Below are 19,212 nucleotides of genomic sequence, written 5' to 3' on the forward strand. Positions count from 1 at the left end.
ATCAAATTTAATAAAAATATTTGTATAATATTTATATAAAAATTAATTTTTGTTTCAATTTGGAGAGGGATAAAATTGTACAATTTGTACAAAAATTTGGACTAAATTTAGACAAAATAAAAATATAGGGACCAAATTAAGAATGAGAAAATGACATATGGTGTAACAGTGTCACGTGACACTCTCACTGCCACATGACACCACGTCAACTTGACATGTGCCAAATTTTTAATATTTTTTAAAAAATTAAAAAAATTTTAAAAAAATCCAAGAAGAGACATGTAATATTTCTTTAACGTTGTTACCACACCACTAACGGAAAGTACTTGATTGCATCAAATTTCCCAACATAAGGACCAACTTAAGATAAATAAAAATAGAAGGATCAAATCGATATTTTGCTAAAAAATGGAGACCAAAAACATAATTTAACCTAAAAGATGTATGATATTGAATAAATGAATATGATATTAAAAAAAACTTTAAATAAATATGATATTCAAATACCTTAGCATCATATTTTTTTTTAAAAAGCATTGGTACATAAAAAAATATTTTTTTAGGTTCATTAAATATTATTTAATAAAAATAATTAACTTTATTAAATTAATTAAAAAATTGGTGTTTTTACATGCATTAAGCTTGAATGTCGTGGCACGTGGCATGTATTGTTAAAAAACGTTAACTATTTAAATACCGTTAGTGAAAATGACCAAATAGACCAAAATTTGACGAAAATTGGAATCAAATTGAATAAAAATATCAAAAATAGGAACCAAATGTATATTTAAACCTAAAACAAGAATTGTAAAAGTGTTGTTTCCACTAGTGGCGGATGTTTTACCCAGGAGGACGGCAATGACCCCAATTTCTTTTCAAAGTTTTTAAAATTTATATATTGAATTTTTAATATTTTTTGAAAATTTTTAAATTATATGTCCCTAGTTTTTTTTTTTAAATTTATATATTGAATTTTTAATATTTTTTGGAAAATTTAAATTATATGTATAGAATGAAAATTAATGAAAATTAAATTACATATTTTCTATTTTTTTAGCTTAATTATGTTTTAGGTCCCTAATAAATTTGAAAATTTTCAATTAAGTCGCTGACAAATTTTTTTGTTATTCATTAAGTACTAACTAAATCTAATTTTTTTAAATAAATCTAATTTTTTTTAAATTGAGTCTCCCATGTTAACTTTTTCTTTTAATGGGATGGTGTGGCAGTTAAGGAGTTGACGTGATTATTATCTTACCATGTCACCTTGACTTGTCATCACATGTCATTTTATTATTTTATTATTTTAAAATTTTTTATTTATAATTTTTATTTATGATTTTTTAATTTTATAAATTCAGAATTGTATAATTTTATTATTTTAATTCAAAATCATATGATTATAAAATTATGATTTTATTATTTAAATAAAAATTGAAAATATATCATTATTTTATATTTTACAAAATCATAATTATATAATTTTGAATTAAAATATAAAAATTATTAAATTATAAAAATATAAAAATATAAAATCATACAATTGTAAAATTTTAAATTATATTTAAAAATTATAAAATTATAAAATAATAAAATGATATGTAGCGACAATTGAGCAAGTGACATGAAGTCAGTCACTTATCAGGCACATCACCAAGTTACATAGTCTCTTGAGTTTTTTCACATATTGTACTCATATATCGACTTCATATATTTTCTTTCTTTTTGCTTTTGAAGAAAAAAAAAAGTTAAAAACAAACTCAATATTTTTGCTATCATTTCTTAAATAGTTAGCATTATTATTTTTTATCTCATGAACATGTGTATGTTCATTTTTATTTATATAGAAAGAAAGATAATTTACTATATGTTTTTTCAGAAAAAGTTTTCAATTGTGACTTGATTATCATAGTTTTCTTTTATTAGGTATATTTTTGAATTTTCCATTAAATTATGATAAACTATTATTTAATTTCAAACTTAGAAAAATAATAGGTCGATGAAGAATAAAAGAATATATATATTTATTTTTTTAAAGTAATAAAAGGAAAACTACCCTAGAAGATGAAAATAAAAACAAATTAAAATTCTTGATATAAACTAAAACATCATTCTAATAATAATAACAATCCAATTATTCAATTACAGGTGATGAGTTTGATATTAATTCTTTGAAAATAAAAACATATTCAAATATGAGAATATCCATAAGTAAAAAAGATGAAATTAGAATAGTGTATCTAAAATAGTGTTCATATCAAATACAACTATATAAATTTTGAGTATATTAGTTTGAATCTCCCAAAATTATTGGTTGTGACATCATTAAGGATCTGCCTTGATTGTGATAATGGTGGAGTGGTCCTCGGTTGGGAACTTCATGGCCATGTGTGGGGTGGACACAATGGCTCCCAATTTGTTCAAAGTCTTTCGACCTATGATAACATTGAATGGAGTATTTGCTTCCACCAAGTGGTATCTTAGGATTAAGGTACGATAGGCTTCAAATGTACCAAAGGTTGTCAATAGATCGATGTAGCCTTTGGTGTGCACTCGCTCTCCCGCAAATCCAAATAAAAGCTATCCAAATAAAAGCTTTGGGTGAGGCTAGACCAGGTTGGACGGGAGGTTTAACTTTTTGAAAGTGTGCCAATATAGGATGTCTGTCGAGCTGCCTTGATCGATAAGGATTTTGTGCACACACCAGTTTGCAATTACTGCCTTGACAACTATCGGATTGTCTTGATCCGGGTTGTGGATTCTAAAATCTTCATCTGTGAATGATATGGGAGGTAAATTTCGTGTTGGGTACTGGTTTTTAACTACCAAGTTTAGTTGTTTCGCTTGGTTTTGAACTATCAAGTTTGGTTGTTCCGCCTGTTCTCGATTGTAACATGCAAAACCTTTATGTTGACCTCTACCACGATGGATGCCAAATATTCTTACCAGATTTGGTTGAGTAGTCTCTGAGGTAGGTTGTCCTGATTGTTGACGTGTAATCGAGTTTTTAATGGTCACAAAAGGGAGGTCCATCTACAAATACTCTCGAACGCTCAAGTTAGTAAAAGAGGATAAGTGGAGATATAAAAAAAATAATTATGAGATCATTATACTTCCTAAAGTTGCATGCCTTTATAAACTTCTTAAGTCATCAGTTAACAAATATACTAAGATATTCTGTTATCGAAAGATAATTAAGTATTATATCTTGATATTATACAACAAACTATTATATCATAATATCTTGAAAAGATATTAAATAATAAATTATTATAATATATTTGAGATATAAAAAATATAATAATAAGTTATTATATAATAAAATATTAACAATAAATATCTTAAAGATATTCCATAATATAGGAAAGATATAATAGAATCTTATAATAAGTTATTATATAATAAGATATTAATTCTAAATATCTAGAATATATTTTAGTGTGAAATAGTTTTTTAACGTATATAAAATATTAAAAAATAGATAACGATTTAATATAACTTTGTCTAACAAGAATGGTGTATATATTTTATGGAGATAACCATAGGATACGTGGAATCTTAATGGATGGCATTGTAATGGAAACTAAAGAAACTTTATTATTAAAGGGAAAAAACTCTCTTATATTTAGTTTTCATTATATTAATGCAGTCTCTTAATTTCCCATGTTCACACCATTTTAGTTGTTGTCACGTTTTTAAGAAATGAATTACTTTAATGTTACCTTTATTAGGGATTTATTTTTCCAATTCACACCCATTTTTATTTTTATTGATGCAGTATCAAAAATAATTTGGGATGACATAATAGATTGACCTATATTAGTTGACAATCATACTCAATATTATACAATGATAGATATTTATATAGCTTTTTAAAGTGAGCATTGTCCATTCATTAAAAAAAAAAAAAACCGAATTTAAGTTTTTGTTAATTTTATGACAACTACAACATTTACTATTTTTGTAAATGTCGTGAGAATTTTGTTGAGTAAATTTAATGTATATAGAATGAATTAAAATATTGAGATAGAAAAACCATTTAAATAGAAAGAAATTAATAACTAAAAAAATTAAAATAAAATTTTAGATTATTTAATAAACGAGTTTGTATGATTGAATATTTTAAAGTGATAATCAGACATTTTAATTTGACAAAAATAATAATAGATATAAATATTGGAAGAAAGAAGTAATTAAATATACATTTTGGAAACTGTTTAATTCATTGAAATTGATATTTATGCTTTTTTAAAAATAATATATATTTCTTATAAAAATCACACACACACACACACATATATATATATATATATATATATATATATATATATATATATATATATTAAAAGTTTAAATAAATTTAATTAATATTGAATAATCTATGAAGTTGTACTGATATGATCTTGTTTGAAATATATATGAACTAAAAATATAAAATAAAATATAAATTACAAATGGAGAAGAATAATAAAAACAAATTTTTAATTTTGTAACAAACTAAAAATATGTTAATATTTTAAAATGAAAATAAACATACAAATGGAAATAAATATACAAATAATATTAGACAACTATATGTATTAAAATATATGTATTGTATCTAATTTAAAAAATGAAGGATTATTTATGTACATAGTGTGAACACAAAAGTTTTGCATCAAAATGGAAATAGTGGTGTAAGAACCCTAAAATAGAGATTATCTATTTATAAAGTTTCTACATTCTAGATGTAAAATGTAAAATAATATATATATATATATATATATATATATATATATATATATATATATATATATATAAACAAATGTATAAAGTGTAGTTATACTTCACATTATCAAAGTTTTATAAAAGAAGATAATTTTTTACATAACTTGGAGTAAAACACAATACTATACTCTGCAAAATGTTCAAAAATGTTAGACCGTACATCAAAGACTCCCACTCAAACTATCAATTTTGTATCTATCATTGTTATCACATATAAATCTTTTTAATCACACTGATACGACGATCATTGAAAAAAGAGAAACACAAATAACCACACTAACAAAACAAAGAAAGGTGAACTAATTATAATTTTTTAAAATACACATATTCTAAATTTGCAAAATAAAACAATCTTTATTACCTCCAACACAAAACCATGCACTATTCTCGATAACAAACAAATCACATACATTATATAATATTATAGACTCTATATCCAGATTTATGCATTAACTTAGACACAAGAAACCTTGCACCTATAATAAAAGTGGATTCTAGCAAAGAATCTGGCTTCACTTAGCCTAACCAAACCAATCAAATTTGTTCAGACAGGATAAACTACTTATGACATCGTCAGACGAGAAAGCTCACTCCTAATTTCATCATAAGAATTTCTTTCAACTCTCACCACATATACTAAGACATTCTATGCGAGTTTGTGAATCTAGTAGAGTATATTGTGACTTTTGTCCAACATGTATCCCTAAACAATACACAACACTAAACTAACAAACAAGGATTTGCACTTCTCCCTTAGAAGCACAAACCTCATAAAAATATACAATTCAAAAATTTCCATCTATCCATTCCATTCCTCCACTTTCAAACTCATAACAATATCATAGTTCCATAAACACACATCTCTTAGCACAAATTATTCAAATCCATACATTCCTTTACATAATCATAAAAACTACATTCATCTTAATTCTCAGTAAACATTTCCAAATGGATAAACATCGTCACAATAAAATAGGCAAAGAACAACGTATCACACATAGCACATTCATCACATTTTCATATAATCTTAAATTATCACATCATATCATACATATGTATTTTATCTAAATCTAAACTCATGTCATAACATGAATCGCCTATTATTTATTTCAAATTACATGTTAATAATTTATCATTTATTTTCTATTGTATTAACATAACATTTGATTACAATATTTTGATCCAAAATCAAGACGAATCAACCTAAATCAAAGATTTAATAATATATTTAAAAAAATAATATTTTATATATTTAAAAAGAAAATCCATAATTATTTGTGACCCACAAAGTTTGTACAGATATTTTGACTTTGTCAATAGAAAACTTTTTAATTTTAAACGCCTGTTCGCTTGCATATATTGTCATGTAGACAATGATTTGTGAAGACGGATTTTGAAAAATTTTATGTTCTTATTGTATGATTTGAAAAGAAAAGCAGGGATCAATTTTCGAGATTATTTTAAAAATTCATCTCTTCATTTTGTAAGGATTTGAGAAAATAACAAATTAATTTATATTTATACCCTCTTCAAATTTTATATAAATATATATTTATTTTAATTATTAATTATAATATACTATTATTATTTTATTAATTATTATATATATATATATATAATAAAATATAATAATAAATAATATATATTTATAATTAATAATATATAATAATCGTTAATAATTAAATTATTATTTAAAATATAATAATTGATATATTAATATATAATAACTAATAATATATATAAATATATATATTTAATTTTTTTTATTTTAAGATTTCATATATTTAAATATTTTATTTAATTTGTATTAATTAATTATAATTATTTTTATAACATCAAATTACAAATTTATTTTCTTTTTTTATCAAGGATATTTTTATTTATCATATCAATCACATCTCTCACTAACTTTTATAAAATTTATCTCCAAATCTACTCACTTTACTCTTTAAATCTACTTAAAAAAACACAAAAATTCATTTTCCAAATCTACATAAATCTACTTTCACACTCTCTCTCCATATCTATCCCTCCAAACGAACACACCCTACAAGATTTTTTGATCTTAACCTACAGGAATTATAACCAAACCCTGCAAATTGAATGAAATGAGCGAAATTGACAATTCAACCACTACAAATCGTAATGAATTTTCTAGATTTAGACAACAAGAGAGGCAAAGATAAAAGTTAAAGAGATCGGGTAATATCACATTAGTTTTGAACATGTTAATTTTTAATTTAATAAGGTCACATTAAAATATAAGATGGACATCGTGGGCTACTTTCAAACATCATCACCAAACATCATCACCAAATTTCTCATACATCTAATCAATTGGATTTTATTAATAATTTTGCTTTGCTGGCGAAGGAGACTTGTGAGAATTGGCCACTTCAAGCTTCAACACTGCATAACCGTTGCTTTCTGAAAAAAGTTTGAATACCACAATTAATAATCTTATATTCTCAACAATTATCATTTAATATTTCACACAAGACAAAAACCAATGCCGTTCAAACATTCAGTAAGAAACGCCAAATGTTATTGAAAAAGTAATTTTGTTGAAGGAAAAGTTAAGAGAGTTTGGTTTGTGAACTTTCTTTTTATTTAATAATTTTGCTGACAGAAAAGTAAAATGAAATATTTTTTCTTTGTTAAGGTAGTGGATGTGGGATGATGAAATCTATCGTTAATGTGAGTTTCTAACATGAGTATTTTATGTTAAGGATGTGAGTGTGAGACTTGTGAAGATTTCAATATAGGTTTAAATTCTGACTAAAATAAATATTTGATACGATATTATGATATGGGGATTTTTTTCTAATTTAATCTCAAATTCTTTCTTAATCCATATAAAAATATTTTATTTCTTCTTCAAATTTTTTAGAATGTTGGAAATTTAAGTGTGAATTTAAAATTTTACGTTGAATAGAAATATAAAGTTAAACATAATATAAAGATAAAAATTCATAAACTAATTATCTTAAGATTTTAGGTTAAGAGTGATATCAATCTCTTATATATTGATCGGTCTAATATTTCATTAGTATTATATTTTTCCAACTTTCTCGAAAGATAAAAAAAAAAAAGAAAATGTATAAAAATCTAGCACTTAGAATCTATATGACTTGGAGAGGGTGTGCCATTTTCTTTGTTGCAGGACTGTTACTATCAATTGCACCAGCAGGTATGAGTTGAAGTGAACTTAGAAGTTTCCATTTAAGTTTTGTAGATTGAAAAATATAATTACAACAAAGACTACTCCAAAGGGAGTTTTGTCAAAACTTTCAAAATTATGTTTATATTTACTTTGTTAAAAGGGGTGAATTTTATTCTAACTCTGTCTTACAAAATTAGCTGGTAAAATTAACTTAATAAATAACCATTTTTTAAAAATAAACTCTAATTTATATTTATGGTTTTAATATTATATAAAGAAATAAATTTTTAATCTAATTTAATTTTACAAAATTTTTTAAAATAAAATTTATACTCATTTACATATTATAAATTAATCTACATATTTTGGTACTGAATTTCCTTTTGGATGTAACGAGTTTCCAATTCTAAAAAATTACGCTTTTTTAATATATTAAATTATCATACTTTTTTATTTTTTATTTAGTATTTAATTTTTTCATTTATACTTAATGTAACATTCCAATTAATATTTAAGCTTTCAATAAAAATCATAAAAATCAAATTTTATTAATTATGTATTTATTAATTTAATTTTTTAAACCAAGTATATTATTTTATTTGAGAGAGATGAGCATTATAAGAATAAATTTTAAATAGATGCTAGAAGATTATAAATTTTTATTTTTATTTATTATAATCTCTTTAAAATCATAATGTTTCTGAAAATTTTTCAAATATAAAGAATAATTAGACTTTTGTTATATTGTCAAATAAATATGCCCAAATGTAATAAGGTGAAATAGCTATTTGGTCCATAATTGAGAAAAAAAAAACTAATTTAACCTTTTTTAGTATGAGAATATGGATGAAGTTCGAAAGTATGTGAGAGCTAAGTTTCTATGAAAGAAAGACTGTATGATTTAAAAACTCAAAACTATGAAGCTGACATATATAAATAACTTTTTATTAATATTATTACATAACATTTATTATAATATATTAAAATACTATTTACCTTTCTTTATTATTTTCTATGATTTAAGAAATTATATACAATACATATATTATATAATATGTAAAATAAATAATTATAACAAACTTATTCAAGCACAATAAATTTACGGATATTTTTAAAGACTTTGTTACAAAACAAACTTTTAAACAAAATTAGTAGTCAAAATATTTATACGGATCCCGAAACTCGTTTTTTCTGCTCCTCCGTTTGTCTCTGACGTTTCGCACGTGGGACATGTTGTCAATTCTGATACGGTGTTACTTGCATTTGGTCTCAAATAATTTAAAGGCAATTTGATTAGATTCATGTAACATTCTTTTTCATGAAACATCATCTACATCTTATATTTCTCTATCTTAAAAATTAAAAACAGGTACCACGTGTTAAGGATGTAACTTGTAACAGCTCATTTTTAATTTAAGAAATTAAAAGCAATAAAAATGCATATATATCTAGTTGTCTGTTTTTCAAATTGAATTGGCCAAAGTACGGATTCCAAATTTATAATTCAATTTGATCAAATCGGTCTCATTAAAAATGTTTAATAAATAGTACTTTTAAGAAAAAATTATTTTATGCGTAATTTTAAAAGTATTAAAACTTCCCAAGTACGTATCCTCTATTCTCGTATATCCTCGCTCAAATATTTATAAAAATATTATGTGCTTTCTCTGTATGTTTTTTTATATGTCAAAACGGTTATAATAGGATCGTAAACAAAACAAAAATTATAATAGTTAGTTAATTATTTAATTGGACATATGTATATAATTAATATAAGACAAATTTTACATCAAATCTACTGATGTTATATAAATTATTTCCGCAATAAATGTATAATACTTATACTATACATTAATAACTTATAGTACAATTTTAGTAACTACTTATGTTATCACCAATCACGCTGTGAATTAATTATACATATATTTTAATTATAACATTCTTTTAATTAAATTCTCATAATGAAACATAAATATGTCATAAACATTCGATTATGTTGACTTGTTTGATACTTTATAGAATTTTTATTGGATAAATTTGAAATTGTTGAATAAACTTAATTAAATAAGTTGTTTATTGCTTTCAAGGTGAAAATTGAAAGTCAACGAGTCCAAATAATACTATTTGTTTTTACTTAATTTACTTTCAAAAACCTAAATACTTTTAAATAAATTTCAAACCTTTTACTTTGGCACTACGGTATTCAACATCTCAAAACACAACTATGAATACTTATAAAGCATATAACAATGTCTATGAACCAACTAAAACTATTTTTTTCTTCAAATGATAGGTAATTTTACTTTCACTGAAACTTTATGGAATGTCAACAAGGGATTTCAATCTCATAAAATCACATTCATTATACTCATAATTAAATTAGCGAGGGAAATTTCTATGATAGGTAGTAATAAGTCAAAAATATATCTAATAAAATCAATAATGTGAAAAACATCCAAGTTACAAAATCGCCAAATCCAAAGTTTATTTAGATGACTTTTCTCATTTCATTGATCATGTAAAATCTCAAAACATATACACAAAAACAAAAAAAGTAAAAAAGAGAGGCAATATAGGTTTATACTACTAAAGAAACTTATTCTATAATGAAATTTGTTTTGCAGGTGACATCAATTGTTCCGTGACAAATATCAAGTAAGTCTGGTCATAATCGAATCGTGACGTTTGGATTGTTACACTTTTAAGTAAAAAAAGTTACAACCTGACTAATGACTATAGCTTTTGACCTATTGGTAAGCACTCGATCCTAACAATTGATATTAGAGTCAATGTCATGAGTTTGATTTCTAATATAGCTTTTGACCTAGTGAAACTAACATATAGTTTGATTTCTAACATAGCTTTTGGCCTAACAATTTCATCATTCAAAATGATTCTCATTCACTAGTATTTTACCGCTACTATCTCAACATTGAAAACAAACCTTTAAAATGATTATAGAATTTGTAAAATAAATAAATAAAATACTTAAACTAAATTATATAATTATAATTATAATTATAATTATATATATATATATATATATATATATATTTAAATTATCCTGCTAAACACAAAAAGGTTTTATAGTATGTTTTATTTTCTTTATGTTTTTTAATTTTATCTCTCTAAAATAAATATCTCCACAGTTTTTTTTTTCTCTAAGTTTCTAATACGTAACATTTTAGGTTTTATTGTTGACGTTACTTTGTAAGTTTTACCCTTACAAATATTAGATAATAGAAAATGTTTGAAAAAATATATTATATATTTCCAAGTAGTTTACACACCAGTTAATCGTAAACTATTATTTACGACAAGTTTTGTTATTTTTACATGAATAATAACAACAATCATTTGTAATTAGTTGATGGTAATACAGAATTTCACTAATGACTTATAAGTAATAAACTTATGCTTAAATGATGGAGTTTTATAAGAAAAAAAAAATCAATGATATGTCAAATATCAAGAAGATATCGAAGAAATATTTACAAATAGAACTGCTAACATTTAAAGTTTTAAAATTTCAAATAGCTATACACTAATTTAAATTGTCACATGAAATATGTAGAAATTGTTTAAATAATTAAAATTAGTTTGGAAGTTCATTTTTCTAAAGCAACCCAGATATATTTTTATTTACTTGATTACAAAAATGTATTAATCTTCATCTTTAAATTATTCCAAGCATCACATGTGAAAGACATATTTTTATTAGTAGATAGATGATCACCCATTCTTAAAATGTTTGTTCAGTACCAAGTTGATATAGTAAAAAAAATGTTTATATGATAAAAATATAGCTTTTTTATATATAAAAGTTATAAATAAGTTAAAAAGGTCAAATAATGTTCCATGTTTTTTAAGCAAGATAAATTCAAGTTTTCATTTTGTGTGGTTTAAAACACACTGTTTTTATTAAGTGATTAAACGATTGACAACATTATTTAAGAAGATTTGTTAAATAGTGTGTCACTGACATTTTCTTAAAAATAAATTAGTGAAACTTGCACAACTTATACTATACAAACTTGACTTTTAAATTATATCTTTCATTGGTTTACACCTTAAAAAGTTAATACGAAAAATCTTTTAATCTAGTTATATTTTTATAAAAAAATTAGGTTAGGATTAATAATATTTACTTTTCGAATATATAATTAATTTTTAAAATAGTTATTAAATAAAATAATTGTTAGAAATAAATAATATTTTTAAATAACGATTAAAGATTAACTATTTATGAAATAATTAATTTTTAAAATAATAAGTAAAATTAAAAAAATAAAATATATATATAAAAAAGATTTTTAAAATAGTTATTAAAGATAAAAAAGATTTTTAGAATCACATATGAACTATTTATAAAATAATCAATTTTTAAAACAATAATTAAAGATAAAACTGAAAAAATAAAAAATAGACAAAAAAAAAACCATTTTTATATATTGTCATAAATATAAACTATTTATCTTTGTAATACAGTATATTTGCTTGGAGTGCAACAGAATCACACGAGACAATTGAGAAAAGAAAATGTTTTAAAAGTTATAATTTTAAAAAAGTTGTAGCTAAATGATAAATGGTATTATTGGAAAGTATAAAATACTAAATATTTAAAACTAATCGTGTGAATATATTTACATTTTTATCTATAAAATACATAGTTGATAAGTGTTTTTTTTTTAAATTATAAAAAAAATAATGAATTTGAATACATCTTTTATAATCTAAACAAAAATGTGTTTGATGTTTTTACCTGCAAATCATTGGTATAACTAGCCCAATACTCAACTAGTCCATTTGTGACTGCGATTCCTCGACAAAGTAACCTCGGCATTTTGGATCTAAAACAAACCACAACTTTAAGTTAAAAACTTGGGCCTGTACTTCCTGCACCCCACATATTGCTTTTTGCAGCTCTAGATTTTAAATGCACTTGACACTCATCTTATAATTTCTGAAAACAGTATTGAAAGTGCAAACGGATGAAAAAAATAGTCTTCAAATGCATGTTTAAAAAAATATATGATGAATACTCAATTAAGTATAATAAGTGTTGCTATATTTTTTTAATATTTTTTTTTATTTTTTTTAAATAATTATCACGAATATTTATTTTAAAAAATTGTTTTAGTATATAATTAATTTTGAAAAAACTTGTAAATTTAAATCCTTAATGGTTTCTTGAAATTTATATTAAAATTATTATTTTTCTTTAATAAATACATATAATAATTACTTAAGACAAAAAAATATTTTTAATTACCTTAATAATCAAAGAAGTTCAAACAAAATTAATAAAATTAAATATTTATGATAAAATTGTATTTTTTTACTAAAAATAAAATGTCAATATTTTCTTTACATAATTCAAATAATTCAAAATATACTCCTATTTATCCTTCTAATTGAACCACAAAAAATTTCAGGATTTAACAAAAATAGAACATAAACAGATTGATAATATAAAACGAGAAAAACTAAATACATTGCGCTTGAGGTGGTAGTGATGTGACTCAAACGTGTGATGTCAACTTTTGGAGAAATTCAAAATTTTAAGCAGACCTTTTAAAAGAGTAATTTAAAGTAATCAAAACTCAATTTCAAATTATTCACTTCGAAACTAGGTAAAATGTAAAATCGAACAATAATATATGTTGAAAAAAATTACTCCAATAATACTATTAATAATAAAAATATAGAATAATGTAATAATTATTATTAAAACAATAATAATACTAATATATATATATATATATAAATTAAATAGATTCAATAATTATAATAACAATAAAATATAATAAATAAATAAATGAAAAAAGGATATAAAAAACTTGGGTTAAGACACGTATGATATTATGTTTAGAGAAAAAATGTTTCTACTGACAATACAAATACAAAATACACAACTAGTATAACTCGTCAAATCGATCCTAGTACAGTGAATGATCTTTGAACCTTATAAACACCAATATCTTAAAATAATATATAGAAGAAAAAAATAACACTTGGGAGAAAACTCTAGTATTTGTGGTTGTTTTATTATATATTTTCTCATATACCTAGATGATATGTATGGGTAGCAATAAGAGACACAAGAGTATATGGTAATATATAAGGAATAGAATTGTTAATCATAAATATCATTAACCCATAATATTTAAAGTTTATGAAAACTTAAATAATAGTATAATTTTTATTTTAATTATTTATTTTTTAAATTATAATAAAATATTTTCAATAATGTATACCTTAAATGTTAAACCAATTATACGAAACGTTTATTTTATATTCTAAAATGATAAAAAGTTGTAGGATTTTTCATGTTCTACGAATAACTTCTATTTTTAGGGGATCATATACTTGGTCCATGCTGGTGGAGGCAAAGGCATGTGTGCGTAATTAATTAACGGAGTTTTAAAAGGTATTTAAGTGGTTCAATGTTATCAAAACACATGTTTTTTTTTTTTTTGTGTTTTTATAAAATATCATTTTAAATTTTACTTTTTTACAAAATAACACATGAGTGTTTCTAAGATTCCATGAAGTAAACAATAAAAAACGGAAGCTGATATAATAATTTCATTTGGCACTATAAATTATAATCAAAAAACAAAATATATATAATACAATAAATAGATACTACTTTTATTATGTAATCAGATTATGTTGAAGTCGTCAATTTTAACGGAATAAAAAAAAGTTAATGGAATCTGAACGTGCTTTTTCTTCTACGAAATTGGAGAAAAACAAAACAAATTAAAATCTCACTTTCTTTCTGCGCCTCCAAACGCAGAAGCGAACAAAAAGAAAAATCCTCAAATAAATATTTCTGTAACGCACGGTCGTGGCTGCTGAGAAGCACTGAATCAAACGTTATTTGGGTTTCAATGTTGGTGACGTCTTCTGGTTTGTTTTTGTTGACTGTGAGCAATCTCATTAGTACACGAAACGACTACTATCTTTGACTTTAATTATATACTTATTTTTCTATTAACAAAGAATAATAGTTCAATTTCTTTAAATTTTTCTTTTATTTTCATGTAATATTTATTTCATTGGTGTTAATTTTTCAAAAATTATTTGTATTCTTTAACAAACCATTTTATTTAACGTAGACAAAGTTTAACTAGTGATAGAATTGTGGTTCATTAAACTAAAAACAACCCTACACCAGTTCATCACAAATTTTGTAATACCTGCTCTGTTTTTTAGATGTTTAGGGATGATTTTAAAAAAGCATAAAAGATAAGATTATAAGTCGTGTTAAAATATAAATTAACTTTTTAAATATTTAGCAATATATTTTACAAATTTCATTTCTCTTGGACTCCTCTTTTATGTTTTCTTTACATTGTTCTAAAAATATTGAAAATATTTTTTATTTTTTTCAATAATGTATTTTACAAAATAACAAAGTTTAGACAATCTAACATAGTTAAATTGTATTTTTGAGTATGTATTTTTTTTTAAGTCTCAAGTTTGTTTTTTCTTTTTTAGTTTGGTTTGTACGTGTAAGGTTTTGTATCTACAGATGAGATTGAAGTTGAATAATTTAGGTTCTTGATGATATGTTTGGTTTATCAATTAGGTGTCTTGAAAAGCAATTTAGGTCTTCCTAGCTTTGCTTATAATGTGGGTAATTTCCTAAACGAACATATAAATTGAATTGATAGTTTAGTTGATTTCTATTTGATTCGTAAGTTAGTCAAATTTTGGATATTTGAAGTGATTAGTTTGTAATTTAATGATTTACTAGATAAAATTTAGAATGCGTTCTCTTGATAAGATGAATTTGGAAGAAAATATGAAGATAAATTTGTGTGAATTTAAGTAGATAGATAAATATGTTTCTTTGAGTGGATTTAAATAGTCAAGTGAGTGGATTTGAAAATCAATTTAGTAAAAGTTATTGAGTGATTTGAGTGATCTGACAGATTAAAAATAAAACTTTAATAGATAAAATTTGAAGTTTACTAAAATATCCTTGATTGTAAAAATAAAATAAAATGATTATTAAATGAGTTAAAAATATTAAAATATAATAATATTTTAATTATTATTAATTATTATACATTATATATATAATTAATTAATATATACACATGTTAATATAATAATAATAATAATTATATATATTATTATTTTTTAACAATATTTGAGTTATTCTTATATATATATATATTTATATTCATTATTAATTTAATAAATATATTATTAATTATTAATATATTAACTACTAATAAATATATTATTTATTATTATTAGTTTATTATATATATATATATATAAACTAATAATAAATAATATAGTAATAATAGTAAATAAATTATACATAGTATATTATGATTAATAATTTTATTTATACTAGCGTACACACGATCGTTGTCACGTCTATATATACGCATGTTTTCATTTTTTTAAATATACATGATATTATATTAGTAGGTGATGATAATGTAATGTTATTAAATTAATATATAAAATAAAATTATATTTATTAAAAATAAAGTGAAATATATAAGAAAAGAAGAGAGAATAATTGTTGATAAATAGAGAAAAAAAGAAGAGTAAAAGTAAACAATTTTATAAAAAAATTTGTAGAAATAACGCTCAATTTTTAAAAATTTAATAAATATTTATATTTTAAAAGATAAAATTGATATTTTGATATGTGGATAAAAAAGGAATCTTTTTTATATATTATTATAGATTATAAATATATAAAAATTATGAAGGGTACTAAAGTAAAATGGTTATGTATTCTTTCAAATCTTTGTAAAATTAGGAGGATGGGTTTTGAGAAAAAAACTTGTAAATCTGTCCTCGTTTTTTTTTTTTTAAATCAACAAATGAGACTACGAACATAACCTTAGATTAGTTGTGTTTGTTTTTAAGAATGTATATTAACAAGTTGGGAAATGGATAGTTTATAATTGCTGGATTGATTTAAATGAGTTTTGTTTTGGATTTTTTTTTGTTAAAAAGTAAACTGTATTAATGATGCTTAAAAAAAATGAGTTAATATGTCATATTTTGAATTGTAATGATTTTATGTTGTCCTTGGATTTGAGATAGTCTTTTTGAACAAGATATATAGTGATATATGAGTTTTTAAATGTTGTATTAAAGTTGTTAAAGATGCTTGAACTAGGTAAGTTCTAGGGTGCTTTTAGGCTGCTCTATAATTTGTAATATATTTTCTTTAAAGTTTGTTTTTTATCTCAGGTTAAAATACCCAACAACCAAAAAAAAATTATTCTCTTTGCTGTTTTTAAATTTTGTTAAAATAAGATTGTGTTGCAGAAACAAATTTTATTTGATAAAGTTGACATACTTTTAAGTTCATAAATGTTTTGTATATGTACACACATAGACGATAGGTATAAAAATAACATTTAATTAGTTATGCGGAATATGACGTATGTATATATATGTATAGTTGAAGTTTATATTTTCTGTAATTATTAGGTATTTTGTAATAGATGTTATATGATGTTTATGGTATAGTATATAGTATAGGATGACTTAATGAGATTAAACATATGATTAGGTGCAAGTAATATGCGATTGTATATATCATATATATAATTAAATAATGTTGCAAGTAAGATATTTAGTGTGGTAATGTGATTATTTTATGATGTGTGATGAAGGATATATTCCACTATATAACAGAAGAAAAAATGTTATTTTGGAAGATGCTCGTCTCAATGATGAGTTGGCATTGCAATCGGTTCAGAAGAAATTTATTAAATTAGTAGTTGTTGCTAAACATTGACTTTCATAGCCATTATTAGTCACTTTCTGAAGACCTTTTGTTAGGATTATTACTTCTCCTCATTCAGATTGAAATGAAAAAAAAAATAAAAATGAGCGGACACAAATTATTTATCTTTTTTTATATTACTTAATAATATTATTTTAAAATACTTTTCCCTTTTTTTACTACAGTTATCTCTTTCGTCTTCTCATCTTTTCATTCGGACAAACAAATTTTAAAATGAACTAATTTATATTCAATTCTACAGTATAAATATTTATTAGTCCTTTAGTAATTAACCAATTAATAAATTGGTATTAATCACAATTATTCAAAAACATGACGTTATAAGTGACAATTGTAACACCTATTTTTATATATTTGAAGAAAATATTAAATTAAATAAAGAGTGAATATGTCTAAATTATTTAATAAAAAAAATCTTAATTTAAAACCAAGTTTTTTTTTGTTTCTATAATGCAAACTTTCTCTTTTTATTAATTAGTTCATATGTGTGAACTTTCATATTTCACATTGTTAGATCAAGTTTGAATGAACCATGTGAAATTATACTAACATAAAGAATAGAAAATTTATGTTAGTAATTTGGTCATTTATGACTTGTAAGTTTGAATCAATAAAATTATATATACACAATATATATATACACACACACACACACGAAGTTTTTGTATAATTTTGGAGTCGTATAAACTTTGAAGTCATTCTTTCATTGTTAGAAAGTTTCTTTCTGGTAACAAATTTTAAAATTAAAATGTTGAATAATTATATATATATATATATATATATATATATATATAAAATTGAATTGTTGAGTTGTAAAATTGAATGTATTGGTTTGGTATTGAAAACATAATTGTGAGAATTAGGTACAATGGAGATAATAAATGTAAAAATAGTGTGTGTAATCAAATGTTGGATATTGTTTGAAAAAAATTAGAATGAATAGGATTGAATTTGACAAATATTTGAATTAATTATAGTTTGTGTTCACTCCACATACATCATTTGAGAGTGAAGTTGATTGTCAAGTGATGCAACTCATCATTCAAATTATATAACTTGCACTTTAAACAAAATCTATAAATGTCTCTACAGAGACAAAACTTATTTCTTAAGGCATGAGTTTATATCTTGGATAAAAGAAAAAAAAACAAATTTATCTTTTATTATGAGATACTCAAGTAATCTTAATGGTATTGAATATTGATATCTTTTAATATTTAAAATAGCATGTAAATTCAATTAAACGTAACAATTTTTTTTTACAGTATTAATTAAAAGAAAAATCATAATTTTATTAATAGGATAAATTACATAGACTAAAATTCTAATAATGAAATCTTCTTACAGTACCAGATTCTTATTCTTTAGTGATGTATTCAAAAGATATTTTTCAAAAGCGTCTATTTTTTCTTATTTGGGTAAATAATGGCTCGTGACAGGGGTCTTAATTTATTTAACGGTGAATGTGTGATGATAAATAATGTTT

The sequence above is a fragment of the Vigna unguiculata genome, chromosome 3 (genome assembly GCF_004118075.2).
Source record: "Vigna unguiculata cultivar IT97K-499-35 chromosome 3, ASM411807v1, whole genome shotgun sequence".
NCBI lineage: Eukaryota > Viridiplantae > Streptophyta > Magnoliopsida > Fabales > Fabaceae > Vigna > Vigna unguiculata.